This window comes from Mixophyes fleayi, chromosome 4 (assembly GCF_038048845.1).
Source record: "Mixophyes fleayi isolate aMixFle1 chromosome 4, aMixFle1.hap1, whole genome shotgun sequence".
Taxonomy (NCBI): Eukaryota; Metazoa; Chordata; class Amphibia; order Anura; family Limnodynastidae; genus Mixophyes; species Mixophyes fleayi.
This window is the reverse complement of record NC_134405.1, coordinates 65,218,970-65,231,910: the sequence shown is the minus strand read 5'-3', so window position 1 is coordinate 65,231,910 and position 12,941 is coordinate 65,218,970. Positions and strand designations below refer to the sequence as shown.

General features: G+C 40.0%; 1 protein-coding gene and 16 non-coding genes across 21 annotated transcripts in view; 1 reads left to right on the top strand and 16 right to left on the bottom strand.

The window, feature by feature from the left end:
* The window catches only part of FER1L5 (fer-1 like family member 5), a 676,118-nt gene that overhangs the window by 370,040 nt on the left and 293,137 nt on the right, over positions 1 to 12,941 (top strand). The gene's annotated exons all lie outside the window — the stretch shown is intronic.
* TRNAR-CCU (transfer RNA arginine (anticodon CCU)) lies at positions 512 to 584 on the bottom strand. Its single transcript has one exon. It is a non-coding gene; the product is annotated as a tRNA-Arg (tRNA).
* Positions 998 to 1,090, bottom strand: TRNAI-UAU (transfer RNA isoleucine (anticodon UAU)). The gene is given in 2 exon segments: positions 998 to 1,033; positions 1,053 to 1,090. It is a non-coding gene; the product is annotated as a tRNA-Ile (tRNA).
* On the bottom strand, positions 2,265 to 2,357 carry TRNAI-UAU (transfer RNA isoleucine (anticodon UAU)). The gene is given in 2 exon segments: positions 2,265 to 2,300; positions 2,320 to 2,357. It is a non-coding gene; the product is annotated as a tRNA-Ile (tRNA).
* Positions 3,064 to 3,136, bottom strand: TRNAR-CCU (transfer RNA arginine (anticodon CCU)). Its single transcript has one exon. It is a non-coding gene; the product is annotated as a tRNA-Arg (tRNA).
* Positions 3,549 to 3,641, bottom strand: TRNAI-UAU (transfer RNA isoleucine (anticodon UAU)). Its single transcript is given in 2 exon segments — positions 3,549 to 3,584; positions 3,604 to 3,641. It is a non-coding gene; the product is annotated as a tRNA-Ile (tRNA).
* TRNAR-CCU (transfer RNA arginine (anticodon CCU)) lies at positions 4,348 to 4,420 on the bottom strand. Its single transcript has one exon. It is a non-coding gene; the product is annotated as a tRNA-Arg (tRNA).
* Positions 4,834 to 4,926, bottom strand: TRNAI-UAU (transfer RNA isoleucine (anticodon UAU)). Its single transcript is given in 2 exon segments — positions 4,834 to 4,869; positions 4,889 to 4,926. It is a non-coding gene; the product is annotated as a tRNA-Ile (tRNA).
* On the bottom strand, positions 5,633 to 5,705 carry TRNAR-CCU (transfer RNA arginine (anticodon CCU)). Its single transcript has one exon. It is a non-coding gene; the product is annotated as a tRNA-Arg (tRNA).
* Positions 6,119 to 6,211, bottom strand: TRNAI-UAU (transfer RNA isoleucine (anticodon UAU)). The gene is given in 2 exon segments: positions 6,119 to 6,154; positions 6,174 to 6,211. It is a non-coding gene; the product is annotated as a tRNA-Ile (tRNA).
* On the bottom strand, positions 6,918 to 6,990 carry TRNAR-CCU (transfer RNA arginine (anticodon CCU)). The gene has a single exon. It is a non-coding gene; the product is annotated as a tRNA-Arg (tRNA).
* Positions 7,404 to 7,496, bottom strand: TRNAI-UAU (transfer RNA isoleucine (anticodon UAU)). Its single transcript is given in 2 exon segments — positions 7,404 to 7,439; positions 7,459 to 7,496. It is a non-coding gene; the product is annotated as a tRNA-Ile (tRNA).
* On the bottom strand, positions 8,203 to 8,275 carry TRNAR-CCU (transfer RNA arginine (anticodon CCU)). Its single transcript has one exon. It is a non-coding gene; the product is annotated as a tRNA-Arg (tRNA).
* TRNAI-UAU (transfer RNA isoleucine (anticodon UAU)) lies at positions 8,689 to 8,781 on the bottom strand. The gene is given in 2 exon segments: positions 8,689 to 8,724; positions 8,744 to 8,781. It is a non-coding gene; the product is annotated as a tRNA-Ile (tRNA).
* Positions 9,956 to 10,048, bottom strand: TRNAI-UAU (transfer RNA isoleucine (anticodon UAU)). Its single transcript is given in 2 exon segments — positions 9,956 to 9,991; positions 10,011 to 10,048. It is a non-coding gene; the product is annotated as a tRNA-Ile (tRNA).
* Positions 11,223 to 11,315, bottom strand: TRNAI-UAU (transfer RNA isoleucine (anticodon UAU)). The gene is given in 2 exon segments: positions 11,223 to 11,258; positions 11,278 to 11,315. It is a non-coding gene; the product is annotated as a tRNA-Ile (tRNA).
* TRNAI-UAU (transfer RNA isoleucine (anticodon UAU)) lies at positions 12,490 to 12,582 on the bottom strand. Its single transcript is given in 2 exon segments — positions 12,490 to 12,525; positions 12,545 to 12,582. It is a non-coding gene; the product is annotated as a tRNA-Ile (tRNA).

Below are 12,941 nucleotides of genomic sequence, written 5' to 3'. Positions count from 1 at the left end.
ATCTCACATGTGATCTGCGCGTGAAGTAAAACATTGTTTATTGGGTCTCTAGCATCTAAAATGTCAGTACGGTGCGTGTCCAAAGAAATAGTAAAAACAAAAATGCAACCCTTTTCTAACTCGATGGAAAGGTTTTGGAGGACCCAATGTTACCATGGTAAATGGCATGTTTTAGCTACTGCACCCACAGGAATGTCGTGGTGGATGGAGCCTTTTGGTAACACAGTTTGGCCAGTCACAACAAGCTTAAAAACACAATCTCAAGTGGTGAAGAATAAGCAACAAGCCAACTTGCACCCCAGAAATAGTAAAAACAAAAATGCAACCCTTTTTTAACTCGATGGAAAGGTTTTGGAGGACCCAATGTTACCATGGTAAATGGCATGTTTTAGCTACTGCACCTACAGGAATGTCGTGGTGGATGAAGCCTTTTGGTAACAAAGTTTGGCCAGTCGCAACAAGCTTCAAAACACAATCTCAAGTGGTGAAGAATAAGCAACAAACCAACTTGCACCCCAGATGGGACTTGAACCCACAATCCCTGGCTTAGGAGGCCAGTGCCTTATCCATTAGGCCACTGGGGCTCAGTGAGACTTGCGTGTGTGCCTGATTTTTTCCGCAGTAATCAGTCATTTAAATGCTTGGAAAAAGGGAAGTTGTTTTGTGTTTTTTGCTTTCCAAATTCCTGCAGGAAATGTGCTGGTACTAATGAGAGCAAAAAATATGGGCCCTCATGCTGTATTGCAGTAAAACGGATTGCTGCAACTCTTTTACCAACGGTAAAAAGTCTTTTGCATTGGCACTTTGTTGACCGACTCATGGAGCGTTTACAATGCAGTTGAACCAATCCTGATTTGTCAACCAATGCTGATGTGTGATAAACACAGTCATTTCTATGTTGTTGTTGCTTTCTTGGTAATATGATAATAAATATTCAGGTTGCAAACGATAACCAATGAGTAATGACCTCAGAAAAGAAGAAATAAGCAAGCAAACATGCTCCAGGTAAGGCTTGAACTCACAACCTCGGCATAGCTTAACAGATACTGTCTTATAAGTACCGCGCGCTGACCGATTGCGCCACTGGAGCACTTTAAAGACACATCTTTTCCCTACGTTTCTATGTTTGGTGACCAGTTTAACTGTTAATAAATTATCTAAGCAAGGCTTGTTCATCAAAATTTAGTTACCTTTTATTTTCACAAATATATTGCACCCAACAATACAGGGAATACAGACACTTATGTACTGTGTAATACTGTATATTTAAATGTAAGGCAATATGATCTCACATGTGATCTGCGCGTGAAGTAAAACATTGTTTATTGGGTCTCTAGCATCTAAAATGTCAGTACGGTGCGTGTCCAAAGAAATAGTAAAAACAAAAATGCAACCCTTTTCTAACTCGATGGAAAGGTTTTGGAGGACCCAATGTTACCATGGTAAATGGCATGTTTTAGCTACTGCACCCACAAGAATGTCGTGGTGGATGAAGCCTTTTGGTAACACAGTTTGGCCAGTCACAACAAGCTTAAAAACACAATCTCAAGTGGTGAAGAATAAGCAACAAGCCAACTTGCACCCCAGAAATAGTAAAAACAAAAATGCAACCCTTTTTTAACTCGATGGAAAGGTTTTGGAGGACCCAATGTTACCATGGTAAATGGCATGTTTTAGCTACTGCACCTACAGGAATGTCGTGGTGAATGAAGCCTTTTGGTAACAAAGTTTGGCCAGTCGCAACAAGCTTCAAAACACAATCTCAAGTGGTGAAGAATAAGCAACAAACCAACTTGAACCCACAATCCCTGGCTTAGGAGGCCAGTGCCTTATCCATTAGGCCACTGGGGCTCAGTGAGACTTGCGTGTGTGCCTGATTTTTTCCGCAGTAATCAGTCATTTAAATGCTTGGAAAAAGGGAAGTTGTTTTGTGTTTTTTGCTTTCCAAATTCCTGCAGGAAATGTGCTGGTACTAATGAGAGCAAAAAATATGGGCCCTCATGCTGTATTATAGTAAAACGGATTGCTGCAACTCTTTTACCAACGGTAAAAAGTCTTTTGCATTGGCACTTTGTTGACCGACTCATGGAGCGTTTACAATGCAGTTGAACCAATCCTGATTTGTCAACCAATGCTGATGTGTGATAAACACAGTCATTTCTATGTTGTTGTTGCTTTCTTGGTAATATGATATTAAATATTCAGGTTGCAAACGATAACCAATGAGTAATGACCTCAGAAAAGAAGAAATAAGCAAGCAAACATGCTCCAGGTGAGGCTTGAACTCACAACCTCGGCATAGCTTAACAGATACTGTCTTATAAGTACCGCGCGCTGACCGATTGCACCACTGGAGCACTTTAAAGACACATCTTTTCCCTACGTTTCTATGTTTGGTGACCAGTTTAACTGTTAATAAATTATCTAAGCAAGGCTTGTTCATCAAAATTTAGTTACCTTTTATTTTCACAAATATATTGCACCCAACAATACAGGAAATACAGACACTTATGTACTGTGTAATACTGTATATTTAAATGTAAGGCAATATGATCTCACATGTGATCTGCGCGTGAAGTAAAACATTGTTTATTGGGTCTCTAGCATCTAAAATGTCAGTACGGTGCGTGTCCAAAGAAATAGTAAAAACAAAAATGCAACCCTTTTCTAACTCGATGGAAAGGTTTTGGAGGACCCAATGTTACCATGGTAAATGGCATGTTTTAGCTACTGCACCCACAGGAATGTCGTGGTGGATGAAGCCTTTTGGTGACACAGTTTGGCCAGTCACAACAAGCTTAAAAACACAATCTCAAGTGGTGAAGAATAAGCAACAAGCCAACTTGCACCCCAGAAATAGTAAAAACAAAAATGCAACCCTTTTCTAACTCGATGGAAAGGTTTTGGAGGACCCAATGTTACCATGGTAAATGGCATGTTTTAGCTACTGCACCTACAGGAATGTCGTGGTGGATGAAGCCTTTTGGTAACAAAGTTTGGCCAGTCGCAACAAGCTTTAAAACACAATCTCAAGTGGTGAAGAATAAGCAACAAACCAACTTGCACCCCAGATGGGACTTGAACCCACAATCCCTGGCTTAGGAGGCCAGTGCCTTATCCATTAGGCCACTGGGGCTCAGTGAGACTTGCGTGTGTGCCTGATTTTTTCCGCAGTAATCAGTCATTTAAATGCTTGGAAAAAGGGAAGTTGTTTTGTGTTTTTTGCTTTCCAAATTCCTGCAGGAAATGTGCTGGTACTAATGAGAGCAAAAAATATGGGTCTCATGCTGTATTGCAGTAAAACGGATTGCTGCAACTCTTTTACCAACGGTAAAAAGTCTTTTGCATTGGCACTTTGTTGACCGACTCATGGAGCGTTTACAATGCAGTTGAACCAATCCTGATTTGTCAACCAATGCTGATGTGTGATAAACACAGTCATTTCTATGTTGTTGTTGCTTTCTTGGTAATATGATATTAAATATTCAGGTTGCAAACGATAACCAATGAGTAATGACCTCAGAAAAGAAGAAATAAGCAAGCAAACATGCTCCAGGTGAGGCTTGAACTCACAACCTCGGCATAGCTTAACAGATACTGTCTTATAAGTACCGCGCGCTGACCGATTGCGCCACTGGAGCACTTTAAAGACACATTTTTTCCCTACGTTTCTATGTTTGGTGACCAGTTTAACTGTTAATAAATTATCTAAGCAAGGCTTGTTCATCAAAATTTAGTTACCTTTTATTTTCACAAATATATTGCATCCAACAATACAGGGAATACAGACACTTATGTACTGTGTAATACTGTATATTTAAATGTAAGGCAATATGATCTCACATGTGATCTGCGCTTGAAGTAAAACATTGTTTATTGGGTCTCTAGCATCTAAAATGTCAGTACGGTGCGTGTCCAAAGAAATAGTAAAAACAAAAATGCAACCCTTTTCTAACTCGATGGAAAGGTTTTGGAGGACCCAATGTTACCATGGTAAATGGCATGTTTTAGCTACTGCACCCACAGGAATGTCGTGGTGGATGAAGCCTTTTGGTAACACAGTTTGGCCAGTCACAACAAGCTTAAAAACACAATCTCAAGTGGTGAAGAATAAGCAACAAGCCAACTTGCACCCCAGAAATAGTAAAAACAAAAATGCAACCCTTTTTTAACTCGATGGAAAGGTTTTGGAGGACCCAATGTTACCATGGTAAATGGCATGTTTTAGCTACTGCACCTACAGGAATGTCGTGGTGGATGAAGCCTTTTGGTAACACAGTTTGGCCAGTCGCAACAAGCTTAAAAACACAATCTCAAGTGGTGAAGAATAAGCAACAAACCAACTTGCACCCCAGATGGGACTTGAACCCACAATCCCTGGCTTAGGAGGCCAGTGCCTTATCCATTAGGCCACTGGGGCTCAGTGAGACTTTTGTGTGTGCCTGATTTTTTCCGCAGTAATCAGTCATTTAAATGTTTGGAAAAAGGGAAGTTGTTTTGTGTTTTTTGCTTTCCAAATTCCTGCAGGAAATGTGCTGGTACTAATGAGAGCAAAAAATATGGGCCCTCATGCTGTATTGCAGTAAAACGGATTGCTGCAACTCTTTTACCAACGGTAAAAAGTCTTTTGCATTGGCACTTTGTTGACCGACTCATAGAGCGTTTACAATGCAGTTGAACCAATCCTGATTTGTCAACCAATGCTAATGTGTGATAAACACAGTCATTTCTATGTTGTTGTTGCTTTCTTGGTAATATGATATTAAATATTCAGGTTGCAAACGATAACCAATGAGTAATGACCTCAGAAAAGAAAAAATAAGCAAGCAAACATGCTCCAGGTGAGGCTTGAACTCACAACCTCGGCATAGCTTAACAGATACTGTCTTATAAGTACCGCGCGCTGAACGATTGCGCCACTGGAGCACTTTAAAGACACATCTTTTCCCTACGTTTCTATGTTTGGTGACCAGTTTAAGTGTTAATAAATTATCTAAGCAAGGCTTGTTCATCAAAATTTAGTTACCTTTTATTTTCACAAATATATTGCACCCAACAATACAGGGAATACAGACACTTATGTACTGTGTAATACTGTATATTTAAATGTAAGGCAATATGATCTCACATGTGATCTGCGCGTGAAGTAAAACATTGTTTATTGGGTCTCTAGCATCTAAAATGTCAGTACGGTGCGTGTCCAAAGAAATAGTAAAAACAAAAATGCAACCCTTTTCTAACTCGATGGAAAGGTTTTGGAGGACCCAATGTTACCATGGTAAATGGCATGTTTTAGCTACTGCACCCACAGGAATGTTGTGGTGGATGAAGCCTTTTGGTAACACAGTTTGGCCAGTCGCAACAAGCTTAAAAACACAATCTCAAGTGGTGAAGATTAAGCAACAAACCAACTTGCACCCCAGAAATAGTAAAAACAAAAATGCAACCCTTTTCTAACTCGATGGAAAGGTTTTGGAGGACCCAATGTTACCATGGTAAATGGCATGTTTTAGCTACTGCATCTACAGGAATGTCGTGGTGGATGAAGCCTTTTGGTAACACAGTTTGGCCAGTCGCAACAAGCTTAAAAACACAATCTCAAGTGGTGAAGAATAAGCAACAAACCAACTTGCACCCCAGATGGGACTTGAACCCACAATCCCTGGCTTAGGAGGCCAGTGCCTTATCCATTAGGCCACTGGGGCTCAGTGAGACTTGCGTGTGTGCCTGATTTTTTCCGCAGTAATCAGTCATTTAAATGCTTGGAAAAAGGGAAGTTGTTTTGTGTTTTTTGCTTTCCAAATTCCTGCAGGAAATGTGCTGGTACTAATGAGAGCAAAAAATATGGGCCCTCATGCTGTATTGCAGTAAAACGGATTGCTGCAACTCTTTTACCAACGGTAAAAAGTCTTTTGCATTTGCACTTTGTTGACCGACTCATGGAGCGTTTACAATGCAGTTGAACCAATCCTGATTTGTCAACCAATGCTGATGTGTGATAAACACAGTCATTTCTATGTTGTTGTTGCTTTCTTGGTAATATGATATTAAATATTCAGGTTGCAAACGATAACCAATGAGTAATGACCTCAGAAAAGAAGAAATAAGCAAGCAAACATGCTCCAGGTGAGGCTTGAACTCACAACCTCGGCATAGCTTAACAGATACTGTCTTATAAGTACCGTGCGCTGACCGATTGCGCCACTGGAGCACTTTAAGGACACATCTTTTCCCTACGTTTCTATGTTTGGTGACCAGTTTAACTGTTAATAAATTATCTAAGCAAGGCTTGTTCATCAAAATTTAGTTACCTTTTATTTTCACAAATATATTGCATCCAACAATACAGGGAATACAGACACTTATGTACTGTGTAATACTGTATATTTAAATGTAAGGCAATATGATCTCACATGTGATCTGCGCGTGAAGTAAAACATTGTTTATTGGGTCTCTAGCATCTAAAATGTCAGTACGGTGCGTGTCCAAAGAAATAGTAAAAACAAAAATGCAACCCTTTTCTAACTCGATGGAAAGGTTTTGGAGGACCCAATGTTACCATGGTAAATGGCATGTTTTAGCTACTGCACCCACAGGAATGTTGTGGTGGATGAAGCCTTTTGGTAACACAGTTTGGCCAGTCGCAACAAGCTTAAAAACACAATCTCAAGTGGTGAAGATTAAGCAACAAACCAACTTGCACCCCAGAAATAGTAAAAACAAAAATGCAACCCTTTTCTAACTCGATGGAAAGGTTTTGGAGGACCCAATGTTACCATGGTAAATGGCATGTTTTAGCTACTGCATCTACAGGAATGTCGTGGTGGATGAAGCCTTTTGGTAACACAGTTTGGCCAGTCGCAACAAGCTTAAAAACACAATCTCAAGTGGTGAAGAATAAGCAACAAACCAACTTGCACCCCAGATGGGACTTGAACCCACAATCCCTGGCTTAGGAGGCCAGTGCCTTATCCATTAGGCCACTGGGGCTCAGTGAGACTTGCGTGTGTGCCTGATTTTTTCCGCAGTAATCAGTCATTTAAATGCTTGGAAAAAGGGAAGTTGTTTTGTGTTTTTTGCTTTCCAAATTCCTGCAGGAAATGTGCTGGTACTAATGAGAGCAAAAAATATGGGCCCTCATGCTGTATTGCAGTAAAACGGATTGCTGCAACTCTTTTACCAACGGTAAAAAGTCTTTTGCATTTGCACTTTGTTGACCGACTCATGGAGCGTTTACAATGCAGTTGAACCAATCCTGATTTGTCAACCAATGCTGATGTGTGATAAACACAGTCATTTCTATGTTGTTGTTGCTTTCTTGGTAATATGATATTAAATATTCAGGTTGCAAACGATAACCAATGAGTAATGACCTCAGAAAAGAAGAAATAAGCAAGCAAACATGCTCCAGGTGAGGCTTGAACTCACAACCTCGGCATAGCTTAACAGATACTGTCTTATAAGTACCGTGCGCTGACCGATTGCGCCACTGGAGCACTTTAAGGACACATCTTTTCCCTACGTTTCTATGTTTGGTGACCAGTTTAACTGTTAATAAATTATCTAAGCAAGGCTTGTTCATCAAAATTTAGTTACCTTTTATTTTCACAAATATATTGCATCCAACAATACAGGGAATACAGACACTTATGTACTGTGTAATACTGTATATTTAAATGTAAGGCAATATGATCTCACATGTGATCTGCGCGTGAAGTAAAACATTGTTTATTGGGTCTCTAGCATCTAAAATGTCAGTACGGTGCGTGTCCAAAGAAATAGTAAAAACAAAAATGCAACCCTTTTCTAACTCGATGGAAAGGTTTTGGAGGACCCAATGTTACCATGGTAAATGGCATGTTTTAGCTACTGCACCCACAGGAATGTTGTGGTGGATGAAGCCTTTTGGTAACACAGTTTGGCCAGTCGCAACAAGCTTAAAAACACAATCTCAAGTGGTGAAGATTAAGCAACAAACCAACTTGCACCCCAGAAATAGTAAAAACAAAAATGCAACCCTTTTCTAACTCGATGGAAAGGTTTTGGAGGACCCAATGTTACCATGGTAAATGGCATGTTTTAGCTACTGCATCTACAGGAATGTCGTGGTGGATGAAGCCTTTTGGTAACACAGTTTGGCCAGTCGCAACAAGCTTCAAAACACAATCTCAAGTGGTGAAGAATAAGCAACAAACCAACTTGCACCCCAGATGGGACTTGAACCCACAATCCCTGGCTTAGGAGGCCAGTGCCTTATCCATTAGGCCACTGGGGCTCAGTGAGACTTGCGTGTGTGCCTGATTTTTTCCGCAGTAATCAGTCATTTAAATGCTTGGAAAAAGGGAAGTTGTTTTGTGTTTTTTGCTTTCCAAATTCCTGCAGGAAATGTGCTGGTACTAATGAGAGCAAAAAATATGGGCCCTCATGCTGTATTGCAGTAAAACGGATTGCTGCAACTCTTTTACCAACGGTAAAAAGTCTTTTGCATTGGCACTTTGTTGACCGACTCATGGAGCGTTTACAATGCAGTTGAACCAATCCTGATTTGTCAACCAATGCTGATGTGTGATAAACACAGTCATTTCTATGTTGTTGTTGCTTTCTTGGTAATATGATAATAAATATTCAGGTTGCAAACGATAACCAATGAGTAATGACCTCAGAAAAGAAGAAATAAGCAAGCAAACATGCTCCAGGTGAGGCTTGAACTCACAACCTCGGCATAGCTTAACAGATACTGTCTTATAAGTACCGCGCGCTGACCGATTGCACCACTGGAGCACTTTAAAGACGCATCTTTTCCCTACGTTTCTATGTTTGGTGACCAGTTTAACTGTTAATAAATTATCTAAGCAAGGCTTGTTCATCAAAATTTAGTTACCTTTTATTTTCACAAATATATTGCACCCAACAATACAGGGAATACAGACACTTATGTACTGTGTAATACTGTATATTTAAATGTAAGGCAATATGATCTCACATGTGATCTGCGCGTGAAGTAAAACATTGTTTATTGGGTCTCTAGCATCTAAAATGTCAGTACGGTGCGTGTCCAAAGAAATAGTAAAAACAAAAATGCAACCCTTTTCTAACTCGATGGAAAGGTTTTGGAGGACCCAATGTTACCATGGTAAATGGCATGTTTTAGCTACTGCACCCACAAGAATGTCGTGGTGGATGAAGCCTTTTGGTAACACAGTTTGGCCAGTCACAACAAGCTTAAAAACACAATCTCAAGTGGTGAAGAATAAGCAACAAGCCAACTTGCACCCCAGAAATAGTAAAAACAAAAATGCAACCCTTTTTTAACTCGATGGAAAGGTTTTGGAGGACCCAATGTTACCATGGTAAATGGCATGTTTTAGCTACTGCACCTACAGGAATGTCGTGGTGAATGAAGCCTTTTGGTAACAAAGTTTGGCCAGTCGCAACAAGCTTCAAAACACAATCTCAAGTGGTGAAGAATAAGCAACAAACCAACTTGAACCCACAATCCCTGGCTTAGGAGGCCAGTGCCTTATCCATTAGGCCACTGGGGCTCAGTGAGACTTGCGTGTGTGCCTGATTTTTTCCGCAGTAATCAGTCATTTAAATGCTTGGAAAAAGGGAAGTTGTTTTGTGTTTTTTGCTTTCCAAATTCCTGCAGGAAATGTGCTGGTACTAATGAGAGCAAAAAATATGGGCCCTCATGCTGTATTGCAGTAAAACGGATTGCTGCAACTCTTTTACCAACGGTAAAAAGTCTTTTGCATTGGCACTTTGTTGACCGACTCATGGAGCGTTTACAATGCAGTTGAACCAATCCTGATTTGTCAACCAATGCTGATGTGTGATAAACACAGTCATTTCTATGTTGTTGTTGCTTTCTTGGTAATATGATATTAAATATTCAGGTTGCAAACGATAACCAATGAGTAATGACCTCAGAAAAGAAGAAATAAGCAAGCAAACATGCTCCAGGTAAGGCTTGAACTCACAACCTCGGCATAGCTTAACAGATACTGTCTTATAAGTATCGCGCGCTGACCGATTGCGCCACTGGAGCACTTTAAAGACACATCTTTTCCCTACGTTTCTATGTTTGGTGACCAGTTTAACTGTTAATAAATTATCTAAGCAAGGCTTGTTCATCAAAATTTAGTTACCTTTTATTTTCACAAATATATTGCACCCAACAATACAGGGAATACAGACACTTATGTACTGTGTAATACTGTATATTTAAATGTAAGGCAATATGATCTCACATGTGATCTGCGCGTGAAGTAAAACATTGTTTATTGGGTCTCTAGCATCTAAAATGTCAGTACGGTGCGTGTCCAAAGAAATAGTAAAAACAAAAATGCAACCCTTTTCTAACTCGATGGAAAGGTTTTGGAGGACCCAATGTTACCATGGTAAATGGCATGTTTTAGCTACTGCACCCACAAGAATGTCGTGGTGGATGAAGCCTTTTGGTAACACAGTTTGGCCAGTCACAACAAGCTTAAAAACACAATCTCAAGTGGTGAAGAATAAGCAACAAGCCAACTTGCACCCCAGAAATAGTAAAAACAAAAATGCAACCCTTTTTTAACTCGATGGAAAGGTTTTGGAGGACCCAATGTTACCATGGTAAATGGCATGTTTTAGCTACTGCACCTACAGGAATGTCGTGGTGAATGAAGCCTTTTGGTAACAAAGTTTGGCCAGTCGCAACAAGCTTCAAAACACAATCTCAAGTGGTGAAGAATAAGCAACAAACCAACTTGAACCCACAATCCCTGGCTTAGGAGGCCAGTGCCTTATCCATTAGGCCACTGGGGCTCAGTGAGACTTGCGTGTGTGCCTGATTTTTTCCGCAGTAATCAGTCATTTAAATGCTTGGAAAAAGGGAAGTTGTTTTGTGTTTTTTGCTTTCCAAATTCCTGCAGGAAATGTGCTGGTACTAATGAGAGCAAAAAATATGGGCCCTCATGCTGTATTGCAGTAAAACGGATTGCTGCAACTCTTTTACCAACGGTAAAAAGTCTTTTGCATTGGCACTTTGTTGACCGACTCATGGAGCGTTTACAATGCAGTTGAACCAATCCTGATTTGTCAACCAATGCTGATGTGTGATAAACACAGTCATTTCTATGTTGTTGTTGCTTTCTTGGTAATATGATATTAAATATTCAGGTTGCAAACGATAACCAATGAGTAATGACCTCAGAAAAGAAGAAATAAGCAAGCAAACATGCTCCAGGTAAGGCTTGAACTCACAACCTCGGCATAGCTTAACAGATACTGTCTTATAAGTACCGCGCGCTGACCGATTGCGCCACTGGAGCACTTTAAAGACACATCTTTTCCCTACGTTTCTATGTTTGGTGACCAGTTTAACTGTTAATAAATTATCTAAGCAAGGCTTGTTCATCAAAATTTAGTTACCTTTTATTTTCACAAATATATTGCACCCAACAATACAGGGAATACAGACACTTATGTACTGTGTAATACTGTATATTTAAATGTAAGGCAATATGATCTCACATGTGATCTGCGCGTGAAGTAAAACATTGTTTATTGGGTCTCTAGCATCTAAAATGTCAGTACGGTGCGTGTCCAAAGAAATAGTAAAAACAAAAATGCAACCCTTTTCTAACTCGATGGAAAGGTTTTGGAGGACCCAATGTTACCATGGTAAATGGCATGTTTTAGCTACTGCACCCACAAGAATGTCGTGGTGGATGAAGCCTTTTGGTAACACAGTTTGGCCAGTCACAACAAGCTTAAAAACACAATCTCAAGTGGTGAAGAATAAGCAACAAGCCAACTTGCACCCCAGAAATAGTAAAAACAAAAATGCAACCCTTTTTTAACTCGATGGAAAGGTTTTGGAGGACCCAATGTTACCATGGTAAATGGCATGTTTTAGCTACTGCACCTACAGGAATGTCGTGGTGGATGAAGCCTTTTGGTAACAAAGTTTGGCCAATCGCAACAAGCTTCAAAACACAATCTCAAGTGGTGAAGAATAAGCAACAAACCAACTTGAACCCACAATCCCTGGCTTAGGAGGCCAGTGCCTTATCCATTAGGCCACTGGGGCTCAGTGAGACTTGCGTGTGTGCCTGATTTTTTCCGCAGTAATCAGTCATTTAAATGCTTGGAAAAAGGGAAGTTGTTTTGTGTTTTTTGCTTTCCAAATTCCTGCAGGAAATGTGCTGGTACTAATGAGAGCAAAAAATATGGGCCCTCATGCTGTATTGTAGTAAAACGGATTGCTGCAACTCTTTTACCAACGGTAAAAAGTCTTTTGCATTGGCACTTTGTTGACCGACTCATGGAGCGTTTACAATGCAGTTGAACCAATCCTGATTTGTCAACCAATGCTGATGTGTGATAAACACAGTCATTTCTATGTTGTTGTTGCTTTCTTGGTAATATGATATTAAATATTCAGGTTGCAAACGATAACCAATGAGTAATGACCTCAGAAAAGAAGAAATAAGCAAGCAAACATGCTCCAGGTGAGGCTTGAACTCACAACCTCGGCATAGCTTAACAGATACTGTCTTATAAGTACCGCGCGCTGACCGATTGCGCCACTGGAGCACTTTAAAGACACATCTTTTCCCTACGTTTCTATGTTTGGTGACCAGTTTAACTGTTAATAAATTATCTAAGCAAGGCTTGTTCATCAAAATTTAGTTACCTTTTATTTTCACAAATATATTGCACCCAACAATACAGGAAATACAGACACTTATGTACTGTGTAATACTGTATATTTAAATGTAAGGCAATATGATCTCACATGTGATCTGCGCGTGAAGTAAAACATTGTTTATTGGGTCTCTAGCATCTAAAATGTCAGTACGGTGCGTGTCCAAAGAAATAGTAAAAACAAAAATGCAACCCTTTTCTAACTCGATGGAAAGGTTTTGGAGGACCCAATGTTACCATGGTAAATG